General features: G+C 48.8%; 1 protein-coding gene and 1 long non-coding RNA gene across 4 annotated transcripts in view; one reads left to right on the plus strand and one right to left on the minus strand.

The window, feature by feature from the left end:
* TBC1D22A (TBC1 domain family member 22A) overlaps positions 1 to 12,538 on the plus strand; it is a 421,784-nt gene that overhangs the window by 136,754 nt on the left and 272,492 nt on the right. The gene's annotated exons all lie outside the window — the stretch shown is intronic.
* Positions 1,550 to 5,310, minus strand: LOC134739274 (uncharacterized). Its single transcript, XR_010125896.1, has 2 exons — positions 5,140 to 5,310; positions 1,550 to 2,484 (listed from the first exon to the last, which is right to left on the minus strand). It is a non-coding gene; the product is annotated as an uncharacterized LOC134739274 (long non-coding RNA).

Genomic DNA, 12,538 nt, shown 5'->3' on the forward strand with positions numbered 1-12,538 from the left:
TAATTTCCTCCTGGGACAGCGGCAGGCCCCATACTGTTTTTGGGTCCAGTTCATCTCCCATATTTGTGATGTCACTCCTGTTTTCTGTCACTGCCACATTCATATAGACCTGTGTTGTGTTGTGTTGTTTTTTTGTCCCATTATTTAGGTAGTCTTCCCTTCATATCGCACCCCGCAAGTAATTTAGCTTCATGACGTTCTCCTACCTGGTGGGGGCGCGCACCGCCCACTGGTTTCCTCTTCACCGTGGACTGGCCAGTCCCACCCCTTGCTCTTCCACATACGTCTCAGAGTCAGTTTGCCAAGGTCTTTCACTTGTTTTTTGTTTTTTGGGTCTGTTTGGTTTATGACTGGAATTGCATGGAATCTTTCTATTCCATGGAAAGTTAGGGGTCAGAAAAGACAATTTTTAGTTTGGGAGAATGGATAGCTTTATGAAATTAAATATTCATTTTCGTGAACGTGCTAGTTCCTCTTTTAAAAGTCATTTTTAATGCTTTTCAGTGAAGGTTTTGAATTTCCCCCATGAAGCGTCTTGTACATGTGTTACCGGTGGAGGGTGTCCAGGTTCTTGGTGCTTTGAACAAAGAATTGGACAAAATGCACAAACAAAGCAAGGAAAGAATGAAGCAACAAAAGCAGAGATTTATTGAAAACGAAAGCACACTCCACAGGTCGGGAGTGGACCTAAGCAAGCAGTTCAAGGACCTGGTAACTGGATTTTCTGGGATTTAAATACCCTCTAGAGGTTTCCCATCGGTTACTTAGTGTACACCCTATGTAAATGAAGTAGTGGCCCGCGATCAGTCTGATTGGTTGCAGAAAGCAACCAATGAGAGGCTGAAGTGAAGCACCCTATGCAAATGTCTGATTGGTTGCAGAAAGTGACCAATCAGAGGCTGAAGTCACAAAATTATATTCCTATGCAGATGAAGACTTGGCCTGGGACCAGGCTGCTAGGTTGCTGGAGGGGACCAATCAGAGGTACTTTCAGTTTTTCATCTGCCATGCAGAAAAGGGGTGGATTGTGAAGGGAGTAGCCTCTGGTCCTTTTGTTACCTGGGCGTGGAAAGTTTTTTTTTGATTTAGTTCTAGGAAGCTAGTGTGAATTGGCCTTAGGTTACCTGCCTCCAGACCCTATTCTCCTGCCTCACATGTTTTATTAGATTTATTCTTAGTTATCACATGCTTTTCTTGTTATAGTAAATGTTATCTCTTTAAAGCTGAATTTTTTTATTATTTGAGATATTTTGTTTTGCATGTTGATTGATTCAGTAAAGGCACTTTTAAACTTTGACATTTCTTGTCTGTGCAGTAAATCTTGTTAAAAAAAAAAAAACCTCAGGATTGTTAAAGCAAAAGTACTTATAGATTGTAGACTACAAAAAGAGAAAATTAGTATCCAACAGAAGTAGTCATTTTGAGACACTTCTCTTTGATTGTCCTTTTTAGTAGTTGTGCCTATCATACCTGGAAAATGAGATAATTTGTTATAACCTCCTTTTTACTTACGATTTTAAAAATGGGAAATAGAGCCTGCCACAGGACCTTTGGTTTATTCTTATTTATTTTTTCCTACCACTTGCCGCCTTCTTTGTACAGCTGACCTCTCAGGCCTCTTGGTCTCAGAGTGTGGACCCTGAGTCACTGCTAGTGGTAGCAATTGGCAATTGGTCCTCTTGTCTCTGACCCCCGTGGGCCTTGAGCTGTTGGTTTGGAAAGCCTCCCCTGTCAATTGAGAAAAATGATGAGACAACGCTCAATCATTTTTAGGAGGTTTATTTGCCAAAGTTAAGGACACACGCCTGGGAGACAGGTCTATGTCTTTCTCTCAAGATGATTTTCAGGGCTCCAAATTTAAAGGGGACAGGGCCGGATATTGAGAAGTGCACAATTTTCATATATGAGGGAGACAGAGAAAAACATTCATGCCTTTGTCTGGCTCAGTGAATCTGCATTTTTTTTTAACCTAAAACAACACAGACAAATGGAGCAGAGGGAAAATGCAGGGAGTCTGCACGTTACATAAGATAACCTAGACACAATGGGGCAGGGAACAATCAGATATGCATTTGTGTCTGGTGGGCTGGGGTGCACCTGTGAACATGAGTTATCCATTTACACTGCCATGGTGAAATTTTTACAGAAACACCTTAAAAGATCTTGCAGCTCACTAGGAATTTCCTTGTGGGCAAAATATGGGGGAGGCATGTAGCTTCATCGTGTAGCCATCTTATTTTGGAACCAAAAGGGGAAGGCAAGTTTGCATGGCCCAGGTCCCACCTTGACTTTTCTCTTTGGCTCAATGAGTTTGGGATTTCAAGATTCAGTTTCCTTTCACTCCCTCTGCAATAGGTCTTGCTCAGGTACCACGTGCTCCCCCTGGGGGTGCTGATCCTCTCCAGGTTCCAGTTCAGCAAGTCTTGGCAGAGTGGATCAACTTGGAGGGTAGATGAGCTTCTGGGAGAGCCAGGCTTCTGCAGGCTGGAAAGAGTGTGAAGAGTGGGTAACCTGAGCACAGCCTCGTGTGTGCGGGGAAACTGAATGATGAGCAGCAAGGGGCATTAGGAAAGTATTGAAATGTTTGTCTTGGCTGGGCGTGGTGGCTCACACCTGTAATCCCAGCACTTCGGGAGGCCAAGATAAGCAGATCAGCTGAGGTCAGGAGTTCAAGACCAGCCTGGCCAACATGGCGAAACCTCGTCTCTATGAAAAATAAAAATATTAGCCAGGTGTGGTGGGGTGTACCTGTAGTCCCAGCTACTTGGGAGGCTGAGGCAGGAGAATTGCTTGAACCCGGGAGGTGGAGGCTGCAGTCAGCCGAGGTGGCGCCACTGCACTCCAGCCTGGGTGACAGAGCAATACTTTGTTTCAAAAAAAAAAAAAAAAAAGTTTGTCTTGTGTTGTCCAGTAGAAAACATTGAGTTATGGTTTCTGGCATTGTAGAGGTGTAGAGGCGAGATTTGAATACATCTGCAAGTGATGGCAGATCCCTAATAATGGTGCCTTTGCAGGCCAGAACTCGATTACTATCTCCAGTACGAGGTCGTTGTCAGCAAATTGTTTGTTCCTCTATATGCTTGGCTTTGACCTCATGGTCCAAGGTGGCTGGCCTAGCACTCTTTATCACATTTGCATTCCACTAGCAGGGATCGTAAGACGTGGATAGAGGAGGCCATACCCCCACTTTAAAGGTGTGTCCCAGCAGCTGCTCATAGCACTTCTGCTTCTTTCCTACTGGCTGTAACTTAGCCTGTCATTCAAAGTGACATGGTTGTATACTTAGCTGTATGGATCAGGGAAAATGTAACTTTGATTTTTTTAGTTGTATGCTCTCCTAAAGTTTGGGCCTCTAGTAGGAAGAAGGATTTGTGCTGTAAGCATCCCTCCAACCCCCTGCATCTATCGAAACATTCGCTTACCCATTCCACAGGTGATGACCGGGTCCACTGTGATCAGTTTCTACTTTCCTTCTCTTCCTCCTTTTCTCCTTCCCTTTCTCTTTCTCTCCCTGTGGTCAGCTTTATCAAGGTCTAATAAAATTCACCTATTTTAGGTTTATAATTGGATGTTTTGACAGCTGTGGTTTTTTTTTTTTTTTTTTGAGATGGAGCCTCGCTCTGTTGCCCAGGCTGCTGGAGTGCAGTGGCGCAGTCTCGGCTCACTGCAACCTCTGCTTCCTGGGTTCAAGCGATTCTCTTGCCTCAGACTCCCGAGTAGCTGGGATTACAGGCGTCCACCACCATGTCCAGCTAATTTTTGTATTTTTAATAGAGATGGGGTTTCACCATCTTGGTCAGACTGGTCTTGAACTCCTGACCTGGAGATCCACCTGCCTCGGCCTCCCAAGGTGCTGGGATTACAGGCGTGAGTAACCGCGCCCGGCTTGACAGCTGTGTTTATAGGTATGTACCAGCCCCCTAATATGTGATACAGAACATTTCCGTCACTCTGCGAGGTTCCCCATGTCCCTTTGTGTCAGTCTCCTCTCCCCACCCTTGCACTTGACAACTGCTGATCTTTCTGTCTCTAGAGTTCTGCCCTTTTGTAGAATTTCATATAAATGGAATCATACAAACTGTAGACCTTAGTCTGTGTGTTCTTTTACTTAGTGGTTTTGAGGTTTGCACGTGCTGTTGCAAGTATCAGCAGTTCATTGCCTTTTCCTGCTGAGTAGTATTCCCGTATGGCCATACCACAGTGTGTCTGTCTGTGCACCCGTTGACGGACACTGGAGTTCTTTCTAATTTTTGCCCATTACAAAATAAATTTTCTTTAAACCTTCATGTACTAATCTTAGTGGGGAAAGCAAACATCCTGGTCTCACTGCTGATTTTAAAGGGATGTCTTTTAACATTGCACCATTGACTTGTGATTTTAATCTTTACTATGTTAAAGAGGGTGCCTTGCTCTTAGTTTTAAAATCATAAATGGTTGTGGAGGCTTATCAAATCCTTTTTTCTCCCATCTGAGATATGTTTTTGCTTCTTTGATGTGTTAACGTAGTGAGTTTTATTAGATTTTCTAGTACCGAGCCAACTGTATATTCCTGAAATAAATCCAGATTGGTCATGATGGATTTTTAAAAGTGCATATTTCAAAAGTTTGTTGGCATCTAACGTGCCAGGCCACACTGCAGGATTAAGTATGCTAACATGCAATGTGCCATGCTGCCAGACGTGGAAGCCAGGTTTCTCTTTAATTTGGAAAGTGCTTTCTGACCATTGTACTGATTCTTCAGTTACACCCTGATGTGGAATCCTCTCAGCTGCGTTGTGTTCTCTGGTAATAGTGATGTGATGCTTGGTGTGAAAGTGTTGTTTATTTTCAGTACTTAGTTCCTTGGACATAATGAAACCTCTGTGTTTTGTTAACCTGTCAAGACACCTGACGTGGGCACAAAACGTGGGCTGTAAATTAACGTATTTGAATGAGGCGAATGTTGAGTAATTCACACACCAAATGTGGCATTACTGCTCATCACAAGAGAGTTCTACCCATTAATTAGGTTGTAAACATATAGTCAGTAGTTTTGGTATACTCAGTGTGGATTTTATGTGATATATGGTTGCCTTTTAACCCTTATTCTAGATTTCTACAGTTTGATTTTGGTTTCATTCATCAAGTGTTATAACTCACATGGGGGGAATGTTCCTTGAATCATGTTGCAGAAGCTTGAGTTGTAAATAATTTGTTCTTTCTGAGGCTACGATGCTTCTGGATTTTGAGGGCTGTACATCCCACAGGTCTTCTCAGTAGAATTCTCTATTTTGCTTCTCTCCCAGAAATCATCTCCATGGCGCTTTATATACTGTGATGTCACATTGCTGATGCATATAGAATTATGATGTTTTAAAATTTCTCAAATCAGATTGTTTATAAGTAAACGTGAGTACAGCAACATTTTCAATTTCAATATATTTCCTTTTTAGTTATGCAAAATCTCTGAGCTCCCTCATGTGCACTGAACTGCTGGTGTTCCGGGCCTGCCTTGGAGGCATGTAGGGTGTTTGTTAGGTGGACACGGTGAAGACTGAGCTCATTAGTAGGGAACCTCAAGCCCCTCCTGGGAGCCTTCTGTGGGAGAGTGCTGTTGAGGTTTTTAGGAAGAACCTTTTCCTTCTGAATTAGCATGCATGTTCTGGCGTTCAGATTTCTAAGTTTGGCAAGCAAGCTGGGAATGCCTCTGGTTTTTAAATTTCTTCAGCCCTGGTGGTACTCAGTAGTAGCAACCATTTTTATTATTGTTGAGTATTAACTGATTTGCAGAAAAGATACTTTGGGAAGAGTTTAAAGTTTGTACTACTTTTAATGAATTCCCACTCTCTAACAAAGACGTGAACATCAAGAATGTTACTAGAACTTTAGTAGCTAATGATATCCAGTGAGTACTTCTTGTTTGAAGCATTTCAGATTATTCTGTGTTGTCCTTAAACACAGCCACATCCTTAGGGCGTCCTTCCTTTATTACCCTTTGCTAGATAATATCACCACTTAAGTGACAGCTCACTTGCTGGAATGCGAGTTGCTGTCCTGGGACAGAGCCCCGCTGTGTCCGCTAAGCCAGCCCTTCCACTGGGCTGACTCTTCGCCTCCACTCAGAGTCCCGTTCAAGTGGGCACATGGTTTTCACCTTTCCTGCGATAACTGCAAGTAACACACCTGCATTTTTGACACACAAAGTTGTAATGGTGGTGATTCCCGAAGAACACCAGCAGACAGACACCCGGTGGGCACGTGGGGACACGAAGACTCAGATGTCTCTGTCCTCAGCAGCGCACAGTTGAAGTGAGGGATGGAGACAGATGTGCGTGAAACCCAGAGAGATCATATACAGTTGTCAATGAAACCAGTTTGTATCCTGCCGACTGCATTCCAGGGTGGCTGAAAGAATTGGAGAAGACAGCCCGAGGAGGGGCAGCGTATGGGGCACTCCACTCTGGAGGGTCGTGCTGAATTGCTGGGGCCGCCTCACTTCCCTGCTCTGTGATTTCTTCTACTTCCTGGCCCGGTTGGGCCGCGGATCTCTCCCTGGTGCACCTGGTGTCTCTGTGGATCTGTTTCCTCAGGGGACTCTGCAACCCAGCCTCACGCCCTGCAGGGGGTCACAGACCTCAGCCTGGTGGGCGTCCGGGACTGAGGGCTGAGGGCCGAGGGCCGAGGTGAAGTGCAGCGGCACAGGCATCCCAGGCTGCAGGTGAAGGGGCCCCCCTTCGAGAACCCACAGGATGGTAGCAGAGCGAGGTTCGGCCTGCAGGGGCGGCTGTGCTCGGGGAAGCTGTGGACCAGGCATCCAAGCAGCCTGTGTGCCCTCCCCGCCCTGGTGGCTGCTCTGGCTAGGCCTCTTCTCTGAGATTCTTGGCTTAGTACCTCTGGCTTTTGCCGCTTGAATTTGGGGACCTGTCGGCTCTTCCTGTTTCGCTTCAGTGGACTTCCACCCTAGCTCTCGCCTCTGGTCGCTGCTCTGAGCGTGAGTCTAGAGGGGCCAGCAAGGTCCTGAGGGAGTTGCGAGGAATCGGGCCCTGTCCAGGGGCATGGGGAGTCTGAGAGGCCCCCTCAATGTTCTGCAGCAGCCAGGTCTTCCCTGTGCCTGCCCCAGCAGGGTAAGAAGCAGCACACAGGAGCGTATTTCCTCTCGGCTGGGCCGCTGCTGTGAGACAGCCCCAGTGGACGCGGGAGGAAAGGAATCTCCTTGAAGAGATTCTTACCTGACTTCTTTTCTGGCTGAGACTGTTTAAGGCAGCAGTGGAGGCACTGGGTAGTGGTTGGGATTGAGGGGTGGTAGGAACTCCCAGCAAACCGGGGAAAGCATCAGTTGCTCAGAGCTTGCTGGGCTGCTGCCAAGGGCCCCGCCGCCCGTGGACGCACCTTCAAGGGAGGTGGCATGCTTAATTTTTACCCAGACCCCTTTAAGTGTCACCCTGTAGACTTTGAAAATGCTTATTTGGAAAAAAATGATATGCAATCTGTCATATATATGTATGTATATATGTGTATGTATACATATATTCATATCTAAATAAAATCTATCTATGTACCTATCTATGTATCTATCTATGTATCTATCTGTCTATCTATCTATCTATCTACCTACCTACCAGTCTGAGAGCAAAAGCTTAGAACTGGCTCAGTGCGGTTTTTTGAAAAAAAAAAAAGAAAAAGAAAAAAGGTACGATTATTTGATGCAGGGCTTCACAGTCCCACAGCATGTGTCCGTTGGTGTTGGGGATGGGACCTCTTTTTCTTACAACAGGCTTTCAGTGATGTCTGCTATGTGGCGAGCTCATTGTGGTGAAAATCACGCGGCAAGATAATTTCAGGGTAACCCTCGGCAATACCATCCGAGTGTGCTCTCAGCCGCGAGCGCTTTCCTGGCTTGCCTGCTGGTGACCAGGATGAGAAAAAATTTTTTTTCTTTGAGACGGAGTTTCGCTCTTGTTGCTCAGGCTGGAGTACAGTGGCGTGATCTCGGCTCACAGCAACCTCCGCCTCCCGGGTTCAAGCCATTCTCCTGCCTCAGCCTCCCGAGTAGCTGGGACTACAGGCATGCGCCACCACGCCCGGCTAATTTTGTATTTTTAGTAGAGACGGGGTTTCTCCATGTTGGTCAGGCTGGTCTCGAACTCCTGACCTCAGGTGATCTGCCTGCCTCGGCTTCCCAAAGTGCTGGGATTACAGGCGTGAGCCACTGCACCCAGCCGAGAAAATGTTTTTTTTTTTTTTTTTTTTTTTTTTTTTGGAGACAGAGTCTCGGTCTGTCACCCAGGCTGGAGTGCGGTGGCGCAATCTCAGCTCACTGCCAGCTCCACCTCCCGGGTTCTCGCCATTCTTCTGCCTCAGCCTCCTGTGTAGCTGGGACTACAGGCGCCTGCCACCATGCCTGGCTAATTTTTTTTGTATTTTTAGTAGAGACAGGGTTTTACCGTGTTAGCCGGGATGGTCTCGATCTCCTGACCTCGTGATCCACGTGCCTCGGCCTCCCAAAGTGCTGGGATTACAGGCGTGAGCCACCACGCCTGGGCGAGAAAATGTTTTAAAGCCTCTGCAGCTTTCAGAGGGGGACGGTGGAGACTCTTAGGTACCACAGTACAAATCAGGTGATTTGGGAAGGAGTTTTTAAAATGATACTAAATTACTTTGGGATTAGAACTAGTTTTTGCCATTTCGAAACACCAGCATAACTCATATGAAGTGATTTAAGACAAAAGATAAAAAGGAATGAGTCAGTGAAAACAGCAGCCGAAAGGAAAGGGAAGCCCGGGCCTGGAGGAGGCCTCTGTCCTTTCTGATGGAGACAGTCATCCTGTGAGTTGGCTTCACAGCTTGCCGGCGTGAAGAGGAGCTTGGGGTCTGTGACTGTCACCTCTGCTCAGAGCCTTTCGTGAGCAAGTTGGTAAAGCAGCAGATTGATTTGGGTCTGTGCAGGGTGTCCTGAGTAGCCATCCCCTGGGCCAGCATCCTTAGCTTCCAGCCCTGCAGCCGGCCCTGGGAAGGAGGGCACGGGGTGGGTGCCGGAAGAGGAGCCTGCAGTCGGTTGGCGGGTGGGGGACAGGCAGGGCCTCTGGGGACTGAGCTGAGTGGGTCTCTCAAGGCGGACACTCGAGGGCCAGTGGTCCCAGAAGTTGGAGCCAAGGGAGCCTCTGGGGCATGGCCAGGGATGTCCTGAACCTAGGGGCCGAGCCTCCTGCTGCCTTGCTGGTTTCCCGCAGGCTGTTCTTCAACCTGTGGGCGGGCAGGAATCAGTGGTCCTTCTCCATCCTTCTGGGGTCCTGACCTTCCAGTGTCCCAGGCATTCTCTGTTTATGGAACCTTGTTTCTATTGTTGTAGGTGGTGGGGATTTTCCTCCTCAGAGTCTAGACAAGGCTGAGCTGCGGTAGCATTTTGAGAGGTAGGTTTCTGTCTGCCGCGTTGGTGGGATGGCTGCCCCTTTTGCAGTTTCCTGGTGGGTGGTGGGAGGTCCTGCAGCTGGGGTGAGTTGAGCTAGGGCCAACTGCAGGCAGGTGGGGCCCACATTAGCCTCTCAGCCATGTGCGGGGCGCCTGGGACCTGCGACCTGCGTTTGGCTTAGTTAAGGATGGAGCCATCTTGGTTCTTGGTTTGCCCTCAGCACAGCAGTGATGGGAGAAAGGGCAGCTGCAGGAAATTCAAGCAAGTTATTTACCTTTTCTTCCCTGCTGCTACCCAAAAAAATGTAAATCATATATGTTTTCTTACTTTCTAAATTAATAGCTATCGTTGGATGGAGATAAGCAGCCAGAAGGTGAATTTAGATTTGTAATTACATGGAGAGCAAGGAGAGCCTGCCCAGAATAAATGTTGGGGAGGGGCTGCACAGCTCTGTGTGGTTTGTGGCAGTGATTTAATTGGCGAGGCTGGTGTGCATTTAGGATAGGTGAGCTGCCTGGGCGCCGCTGTCTATAGTGGGGATGGTGGGCCTGGACACAGCTTGCAGGCAGCACATCCCAGAGCAGGAAGGACACTCAGGCCTCCTCTTAGTGGCAGAGACTGCGCTGATGGCAGATGCAGGAGCGTGCACCGTGGGTTTCATCTGGCAGGGCCTCTCCATCCCAGATCCTTGGAATAGGAAGGCTTGGAAATAGGAAGCCTTTTCAGGGAGAAAAGAAACAGCTCTCCACCTACGAGCAAGTCACTAAGGAAAGGCTGCTCCCTCCATTTCTCAGCCACATGTATTTCCCAGATAGACCCTGAGCTGTGTCACTGGCCCATGGCTATGTGTGTGTCCCAGATAGACCCTGAGCTGTGTTTGTGTGTGTGTGTGTGTGTTCTTTTTTGTGTATGTGCACTTGTGCCTCTGTGTGTGTGTGTGTGTGTGTGTACATGGGCTCTTTCCTGCGTGTGTATATGTGCACATGCGCTTTTCATGTGTGCGCATGTACTCTCTGTGCACATGAGCTTTTCTCTGTGTGTGTAGATTGGTACACTTACACTCTTCTCTGTGTACACGGGTTTTTCTCTGTGCACGCTTCGTGTGTGTGTACTCTTCTGTGTGCATGTGCTCTTCTCCACGTGTGTGTGCTCTTCTTTGTGTGTGCTCTTCTCCGTGTGTGTGCTCTTCTCCACATGTGTGCGCTCTTCTCCGTGTGTGTGCTCTTCTTTGCGTGTGTGTGCGTGTGTTCTTCTCCGTGTCTGCACACATGCTCTTTTCTCTGCATAGAAGGCTCCTCTCCTCCTCCCTCCTCAGCTTTCACCACCCTCTCTTCCCGTCACCTCTCTACAGTCTCCCTTCACCAAGTACTTCTATCTTCCCTGTCCCTTTCAGTGGAGTTACTTCTGCCCCTTCCTCTCTGTGCATTTTTCCACTCAGACAGGTGGGGGCCCTGAGGTCCTGACTGGTTGACGTTTGAAGTGCCAGGCTGCAGCATTGCCTGGTAGAGGAAACAGATGGGAGAGGCTGATCACAAACCCAGGCAGGCACCCATGGCCTTCATTATCTGTCCACGAAGACCCCCAGAATGAGCCCAGGCCCTGCCAATGGCACAAAACCTGAAGAAGGGAGGGAGGGGAGGGCTCACATGCAGGGCACCAGGGAGCAGCTGCACCATCCTCGCCTCCACCATCCGCGCCTCCACCATCCACGCCTCCATTCAGCCACAAAGAGCTTCCCAGTCCTCCTCTGTGCCTGCCGTGCGGGACTGAGGGCACTGCTATAAAGTGGGTGGAGGAAACCCTTCCCAGGGACCCACCTTGAACTGGGCGAGAGCTGCAGGCCAGAGCCGGCGCAGTGCGGTGGAGGAGCTGCTGCTTTGTGTAGGGAGGTGGCAGAGGAGCTTGTCTCTGAGGAGATGCATGTGAACTAAGACTTGGGTGGAACATCGTGGGAGCCATGGGAAGTTTGGGAGACGGGGATTCCAGGTGGAAAGAGCAGCAGTGCAAAGGCCCTGAGACAGCCGCAGAGTGGCTGGGCCTGGTGAGAGAGCACCCATTGCCGGCGAGGAGGCCAGAGAGCAGGGAGCGGCTGGGCACACACCTGAAGCCATGCTCAGGAGTGCATTGTCTTGTCAGGGTCTTGGGAAGCCACGGGGGACAGATGGTGTGACCTGACATTTTTAGCAGCAACCTCTGCTGCTCAGCAGGATGTGGAGTGTGGGGGTGTTAGCAGGAAGACCAGCCAGGAGACTGTCACTGCGGACCAGGCACAAGGTGATAGTGGTCAGGCTTGTGGCAGTGGAGTGGGGGGAAGGGGTTGAATGCCACACCCATCTGGGGTTTGCTATGGTGGTGATGGCATGTGGGGTCCGCAGGTCTGCCTGGGATTCTGTAAGGGGTGGGCCTCAGGAGCAGTGCCCTAAAAGCATGTGCCTTTAGCGGCAGAGCCAGGCTTTGTGTGCAGTGTCACATGCCTCCACGGGACACCCGCTTTTCACTGTTTCAGCCTGCTTGCCACGTTAAAGGTCATTTTTGTTCAATGCTTGAGCTGGCTGTCCTTTATTTACATGTTAGTTGGATGACAGCGGACATCAAGCCGAGTTAAATCTGAAGAATTTGGACTGACTGTTAGCTCTCTTCAGTCAATAAGAAATTGGAATTCTCCACTTTTCCTCAAAGTAATACAAGGGTGCTCTTTTAAAGTACATTACTACCCAGGCTGGTGCGGAGCGTCCCGGAGTCTGGGTGGGCAGACGCCCTCTGTCCTGACTTGGATGAGGGGAAGAAGGTAATTGCTGGGTCATTGGGTTGCCTGTGAAAGGGCACTCACTTGGCAGGTGCTTCAGCACTGTTTGTTTGCTAACTGAAGGCTTAGCCACCTCCTGCCGAGCCTGTTTCGTGCTACTGATTTGCCCCGTAGTGTATAGCGCATTCCATGTCTCTTCCGAGGCTGTGCTCAGGCAGAACTCGGTCTATCTCAGGTACAGCTCAGAGACGCGGACTCATGGAGGCTCCTGCTGTGGAACTGAGTCAGGGGCTCCGGCCTGCTCAGATCTCTCCTCCTGCAGCAGCCTGTTTCATGTTCCACAGAGCCCGGGAGCTTGTTGTGCCGAGAGGACTTGGGCTCCCCTCGGCATCCTCCCTGGGTGA

This window comes from Pongo pygmaeus, chromosome 23 (assembly GCF_028885625.2).
Source record: "Pongo pygmaeus isolate AG05252 chromosome 23, NHGRI_mPonPyg2-v2.0_pri, whole genome shotgun sequence".
Classification (NCBI taxonomy): Eukaryota; Metazoa; Chordata; class Mammalia; order Primates; family Hominidae; genus Pongo; species Pongo pygmaeus.